At 38.0% G+C, this 19190-nt stretch overlaps 1 non-coding gene across 1 annotated transcript; it reads left to right on the top strand.

Moving 5' to 3' along the window:
- The first annotated feature begins 17132 nt into the window (after positions 1 to 17132).
- TRNAR-ACG (transfer RNA arginine (anticodon ACG)) lies at positions 17133 to 17205 on the top strand. Its single transcript has one exon. It is a non-coding gene; the product is annotated as a tRNA-Arg (tRNA).
- Positions 17206 to 19190: the final 1985 nt, after the last annotated feature.

Below are 19190 nucleotides of genomic sequence, written 5' to 3'. Positions count from 1 at the left end.
ATGAAGTTGTTACTGGAGCTCATTGACATCTACAACGTAAATGCGCCACCCACCTTCAGATATAAGTTCTAAGGTCTCAGTATAGTTACAACGGCTACCCCACCCTTCAAACCGAAACGCATTACTACTTCACGGCAGAAATAGGCGGGGTTCTGGTACCTACCCGTGCGGACTCACAAGAGGTCCTACCACCAGTGATTACGCAAATTATAATTTCGCGGGTTTGATTTTTACTACACGATGTTATTTCTTCACCGTGGAAGTCAATCGTGAACATTTGTTAAGTACGTATTTCATTAGAAAAATTAGTACCCGTCTGCGGGAATCGAACACAGTTGCATCGCTCGATACGAAGGCACCGGACGTCTTATCGTTTAGGCCACGACGACTTCAAATAATACCTTTCTGTCTCTGTGATTATGTGGCTATTGTTATGAAAATCTTCTGCCTTCAAAGCTGTATTAGTTGATTGTGAGTTAAAACCGCTAGCTCTACCAGTATTTCACGATTGTCTTTTTCCAACAGCAAGACACGATTTTTTTCAGTTTACAGTTAATTGACAGCCCTAAGGCAAGGGTACCACAATAATATGTAAATTGACATTTGTACACACATGCCATTTCGAGTAAGTAAGATTGAATTGTTTGATAAGTTCGTCTTTTTTTTTGCCAAATTTTGTTCCTTATTGAGGGTATATATTTTGCGTCTTTTGAAAAAAGGCAGAGATTCCAGTCACAGCTTAGAACGAACTACACTAGTAGGTTTGAGTTGCCCTAATGCGAACATGGCTTTAATATCTTTGGTTACAAGCAAAGAGTTCTGTGAGCTTGGTTTTGCTGATGCTGTTGAGCATGTAGACGCTTACGACCAAGTGCACTACAGGCTCATTTCTATGTGAGAATTCTAAGAAAATCGCAAGGACTTATCAATGTGAGCTCGTGAAAAGCGTCTAGTTTGTCTGGCTAAAGGATAATATCTAATAGCTTTAATGCAAAGCTCTCCAGCAAGCTCCACCATTTGTATATGTATGTATCTTATTGCGAACGGACAGTCCCATTTAACCAAAACACGTTTAGCACTAAGCCATTAGTAGCTTCATGCACAGGTATAGTTCTAAAGAGTACGAAAAATTCATTCAAGGACCACCTAAACTATTCAGACAACGAAAAGGATAATGTTATGCCAGGTGGAACCATCAAATACTCATTTACCACTACCATTGTGCTCGGAATACGAATGATGCATGATATCCTCAAACGTGTCCCGTGACGTGACATTGATTTGCTACTTCTAAACTGTGAATGATATCATATGTGATAGAGCCAGCAAAAGTAAAAATAAATAAAATTTGTGCACCAATAAAGGATTGTTTTCTATAACATTTATCATTTTTCAACAATAAAATTTATTTGAATGTAAATAAAGGTTAGTAATTCTATATCGAATGGCCTTCACATGTTTTGTTGTTATTTGGGACAGGTTTTCTATATCAATTTTTCGTGAAAAGACACAGATGGAGAGTCCTAGAGATTGTTTTATTTTTTTGTGAAGGAAGGATTACTCGTTGCCTTTTCGAGGCCTTTCCAGTTTCAACAGGACAGGTGGACTGTATTGATCAATGTATAATATTTAAAAATAGCTTTTTTTTATATGCTTCATAACGCCATCCAAGTACAGATGAATGTAGCGATCCGGAGGGATTTTTGATGCCAAAAAGGGGCGCTCTCAACTATTTATATTGAATTTGTTTTTCGGCCCTCCTTATATCTTACGTTTGCAGCTCTATTCCACCGCAGTATGATGAATGATAGCTATTTTTCTAGGTTTGTTTATTATAAATTTCGTTATTTTATTGAGAAAGATGAACAGACTCACAGTCCGCTTGGTACTAAAGGGTTGCATGAACTAGGGACCACATGGCGAATACAATTTTGAGACGTGCGATTTAATTGCATTGTTAATTATAGCTCATTTCTCGCCATTTCGATACCATTTATTTATTACAATTTAAAAATTGTTTCCGATTTTTACACGCAATCACATGTATCAGCAAGTTTTTTAATTTTATTTTTATTGCTTAGATGGGAGGACCAGCTCACAGCCCACCTGGTGTTAAGTGTTTACTGGAGCCTATAGACATCTAGAGCGTAAAGGCGCCACCCACCTTGAGATATAAGTTCTAGGTCTCAGTATAGTTACAACGGCTGCCCCACCCTTCAAACCGAAACGCATTACTGCTTCATGGCAGAAATAGTTGGGGTGGTACCTACTTGTGCGGACTCACAAGAGGTCCTACCACCAGTAATTATGCAAATTAAAATTTTTTCGTGTTTGATTTTTATTACACGATGTTATTCCTTCACCGTGGAAGTCAATCGTGAACATTTGTTAAGTACGTATTTCATTAGAAAAATTGGTACCCGCCTGCGGGATTCGAACACCGTTGCATCGCTCGATACGAATGCATCGGACGTCTTATCCTTTAGGCCACGACGACTTCAAAACTATCCAAACCCCATTGTTTTGATTGAGCAATGAAATGATTCGTTACAGAAATGATGAAATGACTCTCTTCGGAAATGTGGTAACATTATACCACGTTTATCCACCACAGTACATAAGACGCTAATTATTTTAAAGCAGATGTGTTGGGTCAACACCAGAAAAAATAATCTCCTTACTACAAAAGTACTTATAATTGGTAATCCATCAATGTTAATCACATCAGTAAGCGTGGATACTTAAGACCGCTTTAACATCGACTAATAAGAGATGCAAAACAAAATATTAACGTATAAAAGGCATGCAAAAATATGTCCGTTTAAAACTTCTATCTCGTAAAAGCTCGCATTTCCCCAACGGAAGTAGTCGGAGTTCGGTATTCAAATTCAAAAAATACGCTCCTTCCCGTTTCCGGCGTTTGATTTCTCTCATGATACGACGTTTCCTATGCTGCGTTATTTCTATTTCGGTTCCCGTTGAGGTCCCAGTGTTAGACTCAATATATTTTATGCCTGTATAGGTCAGCCTCAATTTTGAGCATACAGCCCATCTGCTGGAGGATGTTTACCGTCAATCATGAACGTCAACAATGCCAGGGCAAGAGTCCAAGCCGCTGTTTGTAAAAGGCGTGTTTTGGAACGGAAACAAAATTTAGCAAGATAACAATATATACGAGACGAGTTTCTGATACTAATGCTAAGGAAACACTTCGAACAGTGGAGGAGCACAACGCCGTCAAGTAATCATACGTTTTTGTTTGACGGGCGGCACAACTGCTACACCAATTAAAATGTAACTATAGTTGAGACCTTAGCACTTATATCTGAAGGTGGGTGGCGCATTTACGTTGCGGATGCCTATAGGCTCCAGTAACCACTTAACACCAGGTGGGCTGTGAGCTCGTCCACCCATAAAAGCAAAAAAAAAAAGAAGATCTCATTCGCATTGTGGTTTCAAAAATCACCTAGAAATTCTTAAAAGAATAAAACAGCATTCAACAAAACGTTCTTCACGCGAAGAACCCTGGTAGCGCAGTTGTAGACTTTCAGAACGAAATTGAGGAATTATTTTCTTCATAAATTCGCTTGGAGTGTCATTCACACGAGACGTAACGGAAATAGAGATAAACAAAAGCGCAATTCTAACAGTATTCGTTTTATTGGCAAAGCTGCCGCGGAACAATAGTTGGGAGCTATAAATTATATCAAGCTTAGCATAAAATCTGATCGCAAAGATGGCATGCGCATTGGCCGTTGGTAACATTAACATAACCGCGTGTTTGTGTGCGTGTGTGTATGGAGACTCATGATGACACTTATGACGTCACAAATAGAATTATACCTAATTATGACTACACAAAGATGTCATAACTTGATATGATTTTTTTAATTGCTTTTATGGGTGGACGAGCTCACAGCCCATCCGGTGTTAAGTGGTTACTGGAGCCCATAGCCATCTTACAACGTAAATGCGACACCCACCTTGAGAAGTTCTAAGGTCTCAGTATAGTTACGACGCCTGCCCCACCCTTCAAACCGAAAAGCATTACTGCTTCACGGCAGAAACAGGCAGGGTGGTGGTACCTATCCGTGTGATCTCACAAGAGGTCCTATCAGCAGTAATTACGCAAATTATAACTTTTCGGGTGTGATTTTTATTACACGATGTTATTCCTTCAGCGTAGAGGTCAATCGTGAACATTTGTTAAATACGTATTTCATTATAAAAATTCGAACACCGGTTCATCGCTACATACGAATGCACCGTACGTCTTATCCTTTAGGCCACGACGACTTCAAATTAGGACTTTTAGGAATTAGGATAAGTACCTTTAGGAATAGTCAAAATCGAAGCGAATTAGAGCATCTTAGTAAAGGTCTTCAACTCCAAAAAAACATCACCAAGTCAATCGAGTGACTTTTCTTAGTCAATCATATCATTATGACTAGGAAGAATCTGCAAAACCCAGGGCTTGCTTTTCCGAATACACAGTTATAGATACATCCCACAAAACAATAGGTACATGATGTGACATCTGCTCATAACGTAAGCGATCATCTGCGAAGGAGGGAGTCTAGATATTTGTAATACAAATTCTTGAACCTACTCGGCAGTGGCTTGGCTTTGCCCCTAGTATTGCTGACGTCCATGGGCTACGGTAACCATTCATCATCAGGTGGGCCGTATTCTCCATCTGCCTATGAGGATAATAAAAAAATTAAAATAAAGCTTTCTGAAAGATTTTATTCTAAACTGACACATTTTTGTATGATTTGTTATAAAGACATCAGACAATTTAATATGTTTAATCTTAACCGCAGCATAAATAGCCAAATCGTACTTGGCTTTGCCCCTGGTATTGCTGGCGTCCATGGGCTTTTTTTTTTTTCTCGGGCCGGGGGCCGAACCTCCTACGAGGTCCCCGCGCCTAGGGGGCGCGCGGGGTATGTGAGACTCAACGATCTGCAGGTGTTGAGAGCAGATCGCGGGCCCAAGGATTTTAGGGACCATCCACTAAACGACTCCCCTGCTCTCTTACACCCGACGTCCGATCTCCGTCCGGGGTCAGAACCCGTTCAGAGTAGGGGGGTTCCCGCGGTCAACACTACAACCAGACACGCGGCGCCACCCCGAGGACGCCCGACCGACGGGTCGTCGAGGCGATAGTCGACGACCAACGACATCAGTCTCCGCGGTGGCGTCCATGGGCTACGGTAACTACTCACCATCAGGTGGGCCGTATTCCCCACCTGCCTATAAGGATAATAAAAAAAAACTTTCTCAAAGATTTTATTCTAAACCTTTGTATGAGTTGTAATAAAGACATTAGAGAATTTAATATGTTAAATCTTAACCGCCGCATAAATAGCCAAATCGTATAATCATATTTACCCTAACAATTTTTTTACCGAAAAAAATATATTGAAAATCGATTTACGACACGACAGCTTTCCCCCAGAGAAGTACGCCTCGCAACTTATTATTAAATGTTGCATGTATTAAAATTTATATTCCTGCTTGCGCTTACGTTATTGATATTCCATTTTTATTGCCACAACCATTTCTCAGAAACGATCTCCTGCCTTATGGCTCGAGAAATTTGCTTGGTTTCATATTAAGAGGCGATATTTATAGTTTCAGTTTGACGGGAAGGAAACCGCTGTTTAGATTATATAAGTTACTAGCTGTACCCGTTCGCTTCGCTGGGCATTTAAAATTAACATTATTATTTCTCACCCCCACCAAGATTCTCCTTATTAACGCCCCTGCAACTGGTGTAGGGAGTCCAACACTCATATAAATATTAGCCTATCCATTAAGTACATGTATTTTCTACATGGATACCAAGTTTCAAGTCAATCGGATGCATGGTTCAGTAGTTATAACGGATCATCCGTAAAAAACACTGTAGATTTATATATTGGTACTAGCTAACCCGGCAGACTTCGTAGTGTCTCAATCGACAAATAAAAGACCTAAACTTTTGTATAAAATAAACTTAAAACAAACAAAAGGAATCCGTCCGACGGGGGACACATCAAAGGGAAAACAAAATTGTTATTTTTATTTAATTCCGAGCATTTTCATATTTATTTACCTTTTAAACCTTCTCTGGACTTCCACAAATAATTAATTATAGAGCAAAATTAGCCAAATCGTTCTCCAGCCGTTCTCGAGTTTTAGCGAGACTAACGAACAGCAATTCATTTTTATATATAGAGATAGATTTAACAACTAGGTTTATTTATGATCACTTTCTGCGCAAAACGCAAAAACTCTTGAATTTTATAACAGCTGTCTCAATCTACATACCAAAATAATGAGGGTGGTGATACCCACCTGTATGACAACACGCTGGTAGTAGAATATCTTGTGAGCCAGAACAGCTAAGAAGGCTAGCAGTATTTCATTCAAAATTGAAGGGCGGGGCAGCCATTGTACTAAAAAAACTAAGAACTAATGTCTCGAGGTGGGTGATATCATTTACGTATAATAGATATAACCACTTACCAATACACATACTCAACTCCATAGTGCCTATGTTGCAGTAAAAGTATACAATAATTTTGGTAATTTTGTAAAACGAACATTTCCAGAATTCGCATCGGCCTGGCGCCGTTTTAGAAGAAACGGAAATGATTTAGAAATGAAATTTGCATCCATTCTATCCTGATACAATTAGATATGTATCGAATAAAAAAGAACATCGCAATACATTGAAGACCAATTCGGAGTGAACGCTTCCGGATGCGTGGCGAATCGTTATTGGACGATAAAAAAACATGTCGATTGCCTTTGTTACGTAAAAGATGTTTTTGATACGATCTCTGAAGGGGAAGATGGATTTTTCGTTTTTCTTTTTATCTGCAAGACAAAACTGTATTTTTTTATTATCATGAAAGATATATACCTAATCAGGTCATAAATTCTTTCACATGTTTAATGTAAAATAATTGAAACAAGTTTATTCATTATGTAACCATTCATATACCAAAATGAACTTAACAAAACATAGATTCTTATGACACTAAAGTTTATTCAAAATGACCTCTGTGATTTTGAATACAGGCCTTCAATCTGCGCGGCCAGTCGTCTATCGCAGCACGAACGAGGTCCATGTCAATATCGGCGGCTGCCTTAATCAAGGATGTCTTGAGTGACTCCAAATTGGGATGAGGCTTTGAGCACGCCTTTTCCTCCAAGTGTTGCCATATCTTGTAATCTAACGGATTCAATAAACTTTTTTGTGGCCAGCATTCTAAAAGAAAAGTTTTTATTGTGTGACAATACTTATGACCTGACTAGCTATATGCCCCTGCTCGCTGAGTAGTGATCTTCGCTAACGGACAACATTAATGTCAAGGGTACAGTCCATCCTAACAGCATCCTGAAGGCATTAACAGACCGCTAAGACTGTCGGTACTTGAACCATTGTACCATGGTTCAATTGCGGACTAAATAATAATAATAACGGTTGGTTCGAAGCAAGTATCAGTTGAATGGAATATTTGAAAATATGTATTCAACTGATAATTATTTTTAATAAATGTATCTTTTTTATTTGATTGGTTTTGTTAATTTTAAGTTATGATTATGTTAAGGTTATGTTTCAATGATACTATGTACACATATGGACTTGTTGCTGTCTGAAATAAAATAAATCATTCATTCATTCATTCATTCATTACCAAGGCTGTGGACCCTTTTTTAGCCTGGATTTAAGAAGCCATGGTGCTCAGTAAACACCGTAGAGCTGTGCCGGATGATTCGAGAAAACACACTATAGTTGACCAATGGTGCCAGATGGTGCGTATGGATTTTGCACCGGCAGCTAATCCTGTAATACTAAAGAGTAGGTAATTTCGAGTAATCCCTTACAGCACATCCCAAAGCTAATAGTATTTATCTTATTAGACTTTGTTGACAAACATATTCTGGAGGACGAGTTTTATAAAGAGCCCCATTGGTACAAAGCCACCAGCCCTTTAATACCTGTTCAACAGCTTCTAAATATTGACTATAGAGGAGTTTACAGTGAATGTGATAACGGTAGCAATTCCCGAGTATAACTCTTGGCAGACGGTTTTTAACTAGTTACAAGATACAGATGATTCTTTCTCTAACCCAAGTACGGTAAAGAGATTGTCTCATTGACGTTGCGGCAGTAACAATGGCTGTTTAACATACCTCATTAGTTTCAGATTCAGAGCCACCTCCTAGGATCCACTTCTGCTGTAGTTTCGATAAATACATATGGAAATATAATATGGTACACAAAGACACCAAATATGAAATAGCGTTGTGAAAATTTATCACTTTGATTCAGAAGGATTAGTAGTAGAAAAAGTAGTAGTGCTAACTGTTGTGGAGTTGGAGTGTTGTACTAATAACTTAGGAAAAGAGGCTACAAAAATAAGCTACAAAAGATGGAAAAAACAAACGGCTATTGGCCTTTTTTCGATGTCCTAAACCGACCAATATCACATAAACCTGTCATCGAACCCCTAAATATACCTAAAAATAAAATACAACAACCAAAACGCAATAAATCCAAATTCCAATTTAAAAAATCAACCATAATTCTATGATCATAAAGGTCGTTTTGTAGCGAGCATCATCCCAACAAACTTTTCAGTACCGAGGGCATGGTGTTTAAATGAGTGTTAGTATTCTAGATGGTTCTAAACTGGCTAGTTCTCGTCCCTCTCTCGTGTCAACACGTTGCAGTGACAGGCTCGGCCGCAAACTTCATTACACATCATGCGCGTCAAACTTAAGTCTAGGTCACAGTGACAGCGGGATGCAATGGTACCCTTATTTTTGAGAACTACCGTCACATTATCTGCTTTTTCCTCCATAATTTCTACAACAGTACTCCTCTCACACGATTATTTCAGCAGAACCTTATATCCAGAATCTGTACTGGTGGTAAGACCTCTTGTGAGTCCGCACGGGTAGGTACTACCACCCCGCCTATTTATGCCGTGAAGCAGTAATGCATTTCGGTTTGAAAGGTGGGGCAGCTGTTGTAACTATTCTGAGACCTTCAAACTCATATCTCAAGGTGGATGGCGGCATTTACGTTGTAGATGTCTATGAGCTCTGGTGACCACTTAACACCAGGATGAGTTCATTCAGCCATCTAAGCAATAAAAGATAAAAATAAATAAATAAAAATTGTAATTCCGTCTCCTTTCGTGGGAAATAAATGCTATAGTGTCATACATATTTACACTATTGATCATAAGGTCTTCTGTCCATAGAATATCTATGGATTTTACGTGGAAATATTTGACTCATATACGGATTTTGGAAAAACTCAGTGGGCTGTGTCTATGGGTCAATTCACTCGTCGAGCCCTTCGTCGAAAGCGATGCGGCGACGGGTTCGACGAGGACGGTGACCGGTGCTTGTGATACCTAAAAGCACCGTTAATGGATCAGGAGGATCCGTAATGACGTGAGCTTTATACCAAAGACCCAGCATAGCACATAGAAATTAATTCTGAAGGTTCGTAATATACATAAAAATATATTTTACTTTTGGAGGGAGTAATTTTTTTTTAATCAATTTCCACGCCACTCGCTGTGAGAGTAACCGCGGATGTACAAATGCGATGACGTGTCCGCGCCCTAATTGTTAATTAATCCGCTAACACAGGCCATCGGTGATAGATGCTGCGATTCGGACGCTAATTGAGACACGCGGACGCGATTAGCGATTATTATCGCGTTTGTTAATTGATTAATTTACTCTCCAATGTGTTGTGTGGTCTGTGAGGGAGTAGCATATGAAAAACTGTTGTTATGCCTGGTAATTGAAGTTATACTTCTTTAGGCGCTTTATGAAAAATTTATGAGAGTGAAATTTTACGATGCGCGCGCACCGTGACACAAAATTAACAGAATGAAGTTGCCCACTAAATAGCTCATTACAATACGACCGATGTAACTTGGCGAGTCTGAATATAGCCGCAGGTGAACTTTCCGAACCGTATCGAGAATTACCGAATTTATACCGATGTCAAGAAAATTGAATGGGATGTCCAATATGCGTGTTTGAGGATGTTGTTTAATCGATTTTTTTTCAAATTGATTAAAATTTTAATAAAGAAAAAAGAAATAAATTTAATAAAAATAAAGTATAACTTCTTACGCGCGTACACGCGTATAAGCACACGCACCCTTTTTTTTATTTCATCATCATTTCATAATATCAACACACAACTCACTAACACGCACCGACATACTTGTAAATATATAGATGTATGTTTATTATTCCGACATTTTGTTATTTAATGAGTCATTACTAAGTCATCATTTTAACACGGTTTTTATTAGTTTGGTATGTTGGTATGTAACTGATTTTTTTTAAATAATTTACATCGACTTCAAGAGGTTAGATTAAATAATTTCATATAAAATATATTATAATAATATAATATTCGGATAAAAAGAGTTGAAATTAATTTTTAGTTCGGTAATTAGTTGGGTTTTTTTTTTAATTTGAACTATAAATATAAAAACTTGGAGTATGAATATAATATAAATGAGGAGACGCAGGCTCAGTGGTGTGAGTTGGGAGAGGCCTGTGTCCAGTGGTTGTCGACTGTGGCTGATGGTGATGATGATGATATATTACAATTAGATTTATTTAATAATAAAACTGAAACTTAAAATCATGACGCTGAAGTAACAAAGACAAAACCTACATACGAATTCGTTTAAGCTTTTTTTTTATTGCTTAGATGGTTGGACGAGCTCACAGCCCACCTGGTGTTAAGTGTTGGAGCCCATAGGCATCTACAACGTAAATGCGCCACCCACCTTGAGATATGAGTTCTAAGGTCTCTAGTATAGTTACAACGGCTGCCCCACCCTTCAAACCGAAACGCATTACTGCTTCACGGTAGAAATAGGCAGGGCGGTGGTACCTACCCGTGCGGACTCACAAGAGGTCCTACCAACAGTAAAACCCCGATTTAGGTTCTTGTTTTGTTTGAAAATCTATCTTTTAATTAACTCAATATAATCAACTTAGTCAAATTTAAAACCGGAGCTGTAGATTCGCCTTTATAATTCAATAAAATATAACCATTATTATCCTCATCTCTAAAGCTTTTCAGGCTTTTTAAAGTTTAACAAAACATACTAAAAACATTACACTCCTTTTTTGGGCAGTCGTCTTAATTGCCCGTGCATGCAGTCTAGGACGATACAGAACCCGTCACGTACCGGGAATGGATTCTACATCTCAGTTTCGCTAAACTCACCCCATTTTTCAGCACAAATCCACCGCTGACAGTTCTAACGCTCAACCGTCGCACACGTCTCGTCAATCCTCATAGATGGGAGTATCGAAACCGTGACGAATTACCATTGACGTTGTTTTGTGGGGAAATTGGAATTGACACTCAATAGTATTGGTAGGGGTGGCGGAATTGCATACGTAAGTGTACTATAGGAACATTAGACACCGCGGTAAACTCCCCTCATCGGTGTTTCCTGAGCGCTAAGAGAAATCCTCTTTCAAATGACGCTTAATATCCTTCTCGGTCAGTGATGACCAATCTTTTTTTTTTATTGCTTAGCTGGGTGGACGAGCTCACAGCTCACATGGTGTTATGCCACTCACCTTGAGATATAAGTTCTAAGGTCTCAAGTATAGTTACAACGGCTGCCCCATCATTGAAACCGAAACGCATTATTACTTCAAGACAGAAATAGGCAGGGCGGCGGTACCTACCCATGCGAACTCACAAGAGATTCTACCACCAGTAATTACGCAAATTATAATTTTGCGGGTTTGATTTTTATTACACGATGTTATTCCTTCACCGTGGAAGTCAATCGTGAACACTTGTTGAGTACCTACGTATTACATTAGAAAAATCGGTACCCGCCTGGGATTCGAACACCGGTGCTTCACTCAACACGAATGCACCAGACGTCTTAGCCTTTAGGCCACGACGATTTCTCTATCGAACGAATCTACTACAGGTAGCCTTTTTGCTCGTCTACCTAATAATAAATAAATCGGTTATTATATACCACGTTACATTGAGAGCAGTTCAGTAGGGTCGGCTTGCATCTTGATATTAATCGAGTCAATATGGAAATAAATGTATTATTTTACAAAGAGTAAAGTTTCGTGCGTCGCACCATCACTAAATATCATAAAAAAACTGTCTACTAATCAAGTGAATGTTTTAATTCTTGCATCTTATACAACTTTTTTTTTTTTTTTTTTTAAGAGATTTTATGACCTGGTAACTAAGACCTTTAAGTCATGTCTTATTTTACTTTATTTTCTTAATTTTATGAAAAATGATAATATGGAGTGAAATGAAATGAAGATGATTAATTTGAGACATTAATCAACTGGGATGAAATTTAATGAAATGAGATGATATGGGATGAAATATAATCGCAGTAAAATGGTGGTCATTTACTGAGATTTTTTCAGTGGACTTTTTGGAGGAACCCGAGAAGTAACGTCCAGCAGCTTTGTTTCATTTTCCCACATTTGTGCACTTTCACAGATATTAAACAGTTAATAAACCACCATTATTACACATTTAAACCTGAAGAAACACTAAATAGACAAAATAAAACAAATCACACAACTTCACTCCTCGCGTTCCCGCCAAAAAGTTCTCTTATACTACTTAATCAACAGTGTTGTCAGCCCAAAAGAATTGTCTATATTATTACCTACATAAATCATAACATATTAAAACTTGCATACGCCCCGTCATGACCTATGCAAGTGTAGTGTTCGCTCACGCGGCCCGCATACACTTGAAATCATTCCAAGTCATTCAATCCCGTTTTTGCAGGATATCCGTCGGAGCCCCGTGGTTCGTCAGGAACGTCGACCTCCATGACGACCTGGACTTAGAGTCCATCAGTAAGTATCTGCAGTCGGCGTCCATGCGCCACTTCGATAAAGCGGCACGACACGAGAACCCTCTCATCGTGGCCGCCGGTAACTACATTCCCGATCCTGCGGACAGAATGGAAAGCAGTCGACGTCGCCCAAAACACGTCATCTCGGATCCTCCCGATCCACTAACGGTGCTTTTAGGTACTTCAAGCACCGGTCACCGTTCTCGTCGAACCCGTCGCTTGCGACGAAGGGCTCGACGAGTAAATTAACTCTCAGACACAGCCCACTGAGTTTCTCGCCGGATCTTCTCAGTGGGTCGCGTTTCCGATCCGGTGGTAGATTCTGCGAAGCACGGCTCTTGCTAGGGTTCGTGTTAGCAACATCGTCAGGTTGAGCCCCGTGAGCTCACCTACTAAAGTTAGGGTTACGCTGACATAGCCTCTCAAGGCTCTCAGCTTAGGTAGGAAAAAAAAAATAACATATGTACATATTAACCTCTTTATGTCATATGATTTATGACTTAAAGAGGTTAATATGTTATACAGGTGACATAAATGTTAATTTAAATATTGGAACATTAGAAGAAGAACACAAGAAATATAAAAACATTTTTGAATTGCAAAATATAAAAAACATAAAAACTGATGAAACAATAGCTTTAAATGTTGTTTCTCTTCATAGACCAGCTCAATTTGTACCATAGTTTTAGCCTAGTAAACTTTATTTTTAGGTGAATAAAATAATACATTATATAATATATACCATGAAGCAATCTAACAGAGATTCAGTTTTAACATATCCATCAAAGATAAAACAAAACATAACTAATTCCCTTTATACCAGTGGTAGGTATTATTTAGATTTTTACTTTGACGTTAGGACAATAAACAAATTATTTATTATATTTATTTATTTATTATACAGCATGTTTTTCAAAGTATACACTAATTAAAACATTTTTAAAATACCAAATATTTTTGAAACCATGCCATCTGACTATATTTCTGATATAATTTGTGGTGTTTCGCCCCCATAGATACAGCCCTGTTTCTTACCGGATCTTCTCAGTGGGTCGCGATTCCGATCCGGTGGTAGATTCTACGAAGCACTGCTTTCGCTAGGGCTAGTGTTAGCAAATTCTCTCAGATTGAGCCCGTGAGCTCACCTATCCGTCCAAGCAAAGCTGTAATAACCAGTGAATCATCATCACAATCGGTTGCTCTTGGCAGAGCAGTCGTGGTCATGTGGAATTCTTGCTTATTAAAGCCTTGACAGATGTTTTCCACAGTTTGCGAACCGAGGCCCGGCGCACACACGGTTAAGTGGGGTTTCAGTAAGGTCTTTCACCTGATCAGTCCAACGCATGGGGATTCGTCCACGAGATCTCTTGCCATTGACCCTACCCTGAACAACAAGTTTCTCGATAGACTCTGCTGGCCGTCGCGATGCGTGTCCAAAATATCGAAGAATCCTGGATTGTAGTAAACCAGTGAATATGTAGGCAAAAAAGAAAGTATTTCGATACTTTTCCGTGCCACGTGAAGAATCTTTGCCGTTTTTTTTGTACGTACACATTTATAAAAGCATTTCTTTATTTCCCTTTTAAATATTCCGTACGTGCTCCGGGGAGTGTCACATTCGCACCATATTTATCACTGGATCAAAGTCGGATCAGTGCAGCCGATATTTCATTCGTATACGTCTCGATAATCGCGGGGCCTCGGTCCTATATCATAGGCAATTCAAAGGAGGGTGTGCCCGTGAAGTGTTTTGAATGTGTTGTTTTAAGGATTTCATAAAATATATTGTCGAATAATGTGTAGTTTTTTTTATAGCTTAGATGGGTGAACGAGCTCACCTCGTGGACCTCACAGTGGACCTCTTGTGAGTCCGCACGGGTAGGTACCACCACCCCACCTATTTCTGCCGTAAAGCAGCAATGCGTTTCGGTTTGAAGGTTGGGGCAGCCGTTGTAACTATACTGAGACCTTAGAACTTATATCTCAAAGTGGGTGACGCATTTACGTTGTAAATGTCTATAGGCTCCAGGAATCACTTAACACCAGGTGGGCTGTGAGCTCGTCCACCCATTTAAGCAATAAAAAAAAGATATAGATAGGATGGTGGTACATATCTGTTCAGGCCTACAATACAACTACAAATTTCTGGGCATAGATATAATCTGAATTTCCACACTATTGAGACTTTCACTTACTGCCTCAAGGTAGTCAGCTTTCCCTTTATAATTTCTATGAGCTCGAGTAACCACTTAACATTAAATGGACCGTGCACTTGTTTATTCTCGGATCTAACCATACTCGTTGACGATTAGCGCACCCCGATGAAGTTTTCATCTTTTTTCATTATTCTGTAAATGGATTAAATTTCAATTTCGACTTGAATCGACACAAACAAAAACAAAATGAGAATAATCTTTGAGAATTATACACATTACGGTATCGTTCGCTCATTAAGCACGCGACGCTAAAAGCGTTCATGATTTTAATAGAAAAAAATACGTATTTTTTTCGCCATTAAGACCGGTAAACAAGCCGTGACACAGCCATAAAAATGCCTACAAAGACGAACCCCCGACGACCCCCCGACAGGGGATAAACTTGAGAATTTTAATATCAACCTTTAAATAAATAGGTTAGCATTCGCTTTATGAACGAAAAAAAACCTATTAACGAACAGCAAATGTATCAGGGTTCGTATTATGGGTTAGTTCGACATTGATGGTGACTTTTTGGCTAGATCTCGATCTGTTTGTAAAATTGCTGTAACATGTTATAGTGTGTTACAAGAGATTGCTGTACATGCCTGTAACTGGCTTACATACCAGTACTTAATTATATACATGTTAATTTTAAGCTTGAATGTTTTGTGTATATTGCTGGTGTGGTGGTGTGTCTAAATAAATAAATTATGTATCTGTCATGAGCATTAAATTTTATCTATTTTTTATTGTTTAGTTGTATGGACAAGCTCACGGCCCATCTGGTATTATGTGGTTACCGGAGCCCATAAACATCTACAGCGTAAATACCGCCATCCACCTTGACATATGAGTTCTAAGGTCTCAGTATAGTTACAACGGCTGCCCCACCCTTCAAACCGAAATGCATTACTGCTGCACAACATTACTGATTGAAACTACATATTTAGAATAGCCCTGTCTTCGTATATAATAAATATCTCCTTATATTATTTGTACAGGTGATAGGTACTCTAATACTGCATACATACAATATAAATTGATATAATATTGACAGATTAATTACAGACTATTGTTTGTTACATGTAATATAGCACACAATATATTAAAGTAATTATTTAGATTTTTACTTTGACGTTAAGGCAATAAACAAATTAGATTTGAATTATCACGATCCTTATTAACCAAGGAACGCTTGAGAGAATAAAAACATCTCGATCGTCACCAAGAATAGAGCCCTCGAATATTGTATAAACACCCCCGAAGCGCGACAAAATAAAATATCTATTACTATTAAGGGTAATGACGGAACGTCTTAAACATGACTTAATATCAGTTGGGGAGATATATTAGTCTCATCAGGGAATGCTGCGGCTCGTTACGAAAGAAAAAAAAATACAATTCACTTTATTCACCTGTAACATTTAATTTGCATGAAATAATGTCGATTGGGAGATATCGAACGGTTTTAGAATATTAGTCTTTTGATTATGCCTTTTTGTTGTGGATTATTATTAGCTGTTATTGATGAGTCTTTCTGCTCTAATTCAGTAGGTCAATGAGAATTCGATTCTAGCAAATAAATATCAATTAGCTGGCCCGGCAAACGTTGTTATGCCATATAAATTATTTCTAGGAAAGATAAATAGCCTAGATACCGACTGAAGAAATATAATATAAAGACTAGTTGACCCGGCAGACTTCGTAGTGCCTCAATCGATAAATAAAATACCTAAACTTTTGTATAAAATAAACTTAAAACAAACAAAAGGAATCCGTCCGACGGGGGACACATCAAAGGAAAAACAAAATTGTTATTTTACTTTAATTCCGAGCATTTTCATATTTATCTACCTTTTAAACCTTCTCTGGACTTCCACAAATAATTCAAGACCCAAATTAGCCAAATAGGTCCAGCCGTTCTCAAGTTTTAGTCGAGGCTAACGAACAGCAATTCATTTTTATATATATAGATAATATCAACTTTATATAACATATTCAGATTTTCATTAAGTATGAATGTGGCCCTGTGGCGCAACGGATAACGCGTCTGACTACGGATCAGAAGATTCCAGGTTCGAATCCTGGCAGGGTCGAACAGTGCTATATTTTTAGAAAAAAAAAACCCTCATATTTCTCAGTTTTTTGTACGTCATTAATAAAGCTGGCAGATTTCCAAGTGCTCGGATAATCTCTTCCACGACGTGATTAAGGGAGTTATTTCTGAACTATCTATTCAATACTCGTGACAATGTATCGTTGATGTTAGAATTATAACATCTGTCTAAATAATTTGTGCGTCACGCGTAGGGTTGCCACCTTTTTCTTTTGCAGATAAAGTACATCCTTTATTGTAGTGCGGAAAAAAAGTACATAGTATTAAAATAAAGTACAATTATGTTATTACAATTGAACAAATTAAACGAGAAATTGTGACAACTAGAGGTCGCGCAGTAGTCGAAATTCGACTATAATTAATTGGAATTGTAAGTTTGTACACTATTATGATTGTATTTTATACTTTTATAATCACAAATTTCGACAAGACTACACTATTAAAAATATTAACAAAGCCAAACAATATTTAATCTATTCTCAATTTGACAACAGACGTCAAGAACAAAAGTTTGACAATAAATAGTATGCATGCGTGTGTGCGTCAAATATATGGTGTGTAGTGTGTGAAATGTTATCTTTATTGATTTAATGTATCTTTTATGCATTATTTTTAAAAAATATTAGCATTGTGCACTTCTTCTCTATATTCTCTATAAGTGTGGAAAATTTCATACTCCTCCGTCTGCGCAATTTTCGTTAAAAGGGATACAAAGTTTTTGCTTCACGTATTAATTGTGACAATAATGACATTGACATTGTTGACATTTGAGGTTAAGTTGCGTTCAGAAATATTTGTTAAAAAGACGAGTGCTTAGGTGATGTGGCGTTCTAGTGGCGACATCGATTGAGCAATCGATGTTTTTTTTCATGATTGAAGGATTACTGGTGGCCCGGAGGCCTTTCCAGTTTCACCAGGACAGGTAGCAATCGATGTATTCCGCTTAACAAAAAAATACTTAAGACTAAACTTTTCATGTCAAATCATGCCAAATAAAGAATTTGTGAGTACTTTATTGTTCACATAAAGTTTAAAAAACAATTTTGTTTTAATATTTTTGCTAATTTTAATTTTAATTTTACTAACATAGTTATATATAAGTATTACTCTACTAACAACATATGGACTTATAATGGTCTGAATTAAATGATTATCATTTTTTTATTTTATTTTATTTATTTTACAATTACCTGAAATAATGTCCAATATTTTATTATTAAATACGTGTGACAACCCTAGTCACGCGTAGTAATTAATCGCAAAAAAGCCTTCCCGAATCAACCATTCAAAGTTTCAATACAAAGTAATTTACGTGCGGATGCATAGTAAATGTACAAACACCCAAGTAATGTTTTCTTTTATTTACCAGAATACGATCACCTTGTCGATTCACGGACAGTGAGCACTCGTGGCCGCAAACACGCAACTTTTTTCTCAACCACTCAAAATATTATTAGAAGTTCACATCATAAGTAAGTTCAAATCTTGTACAAGCTACTGTCAGCGTTATGTTCAGAACTTATCCCCTACTATCGGTTCGATATTGCACGATGTCTTGTCGAATCTCCCGGATTCACTCTGGCTTTTTTATGGTCTTCAAAAACCGATCACCGTCGTCCACCAGTTCCTCGATTATGACGAGCGAACTAACCCATAGATGCAACCCACTAAGTCTCTAGTGGCATCTTCTCAGTGATTCGCGATTCTGATCCGATGGTAGATTCTGCGACGCACTGCTTTTTATTGCTTAATTATTATTTTGCTTATTGCTTAAATGGGTGGACGAGCTCACGGGCTACCTGGTATTAAGTGGTTACCGGAGCCCATAGACATCTACAACGTAAATGCCGCCACACACCTTGAGATATGAGTTACTAGCTCGGCGAATCTAGAATAACCCCTCGAGGTTATTAAATAGGTAGGGAATAAAAATTAGCACAAGCCTGCGTATTTCTGCCTCAAAAT

The sequence above is a fragment of the Bombyx mandarina genome, chromosome 16 (assembly GCF_030267445.1).
Source record: "Bombyx mandarina strain Sakado chromosome 16, ASM3026744v2".
In the NCBI taxonomy this organism is placed as follows: domain Eukaryota; kingdom Metazoa; phylum Arthropoda; class Insecta; order Lepidoptera; family Bombycidae; genus Bombyx; species Bombyx mandarina.
This window is presented reverse-complemented; position numbering and strand designations above follow the sequence as displayed.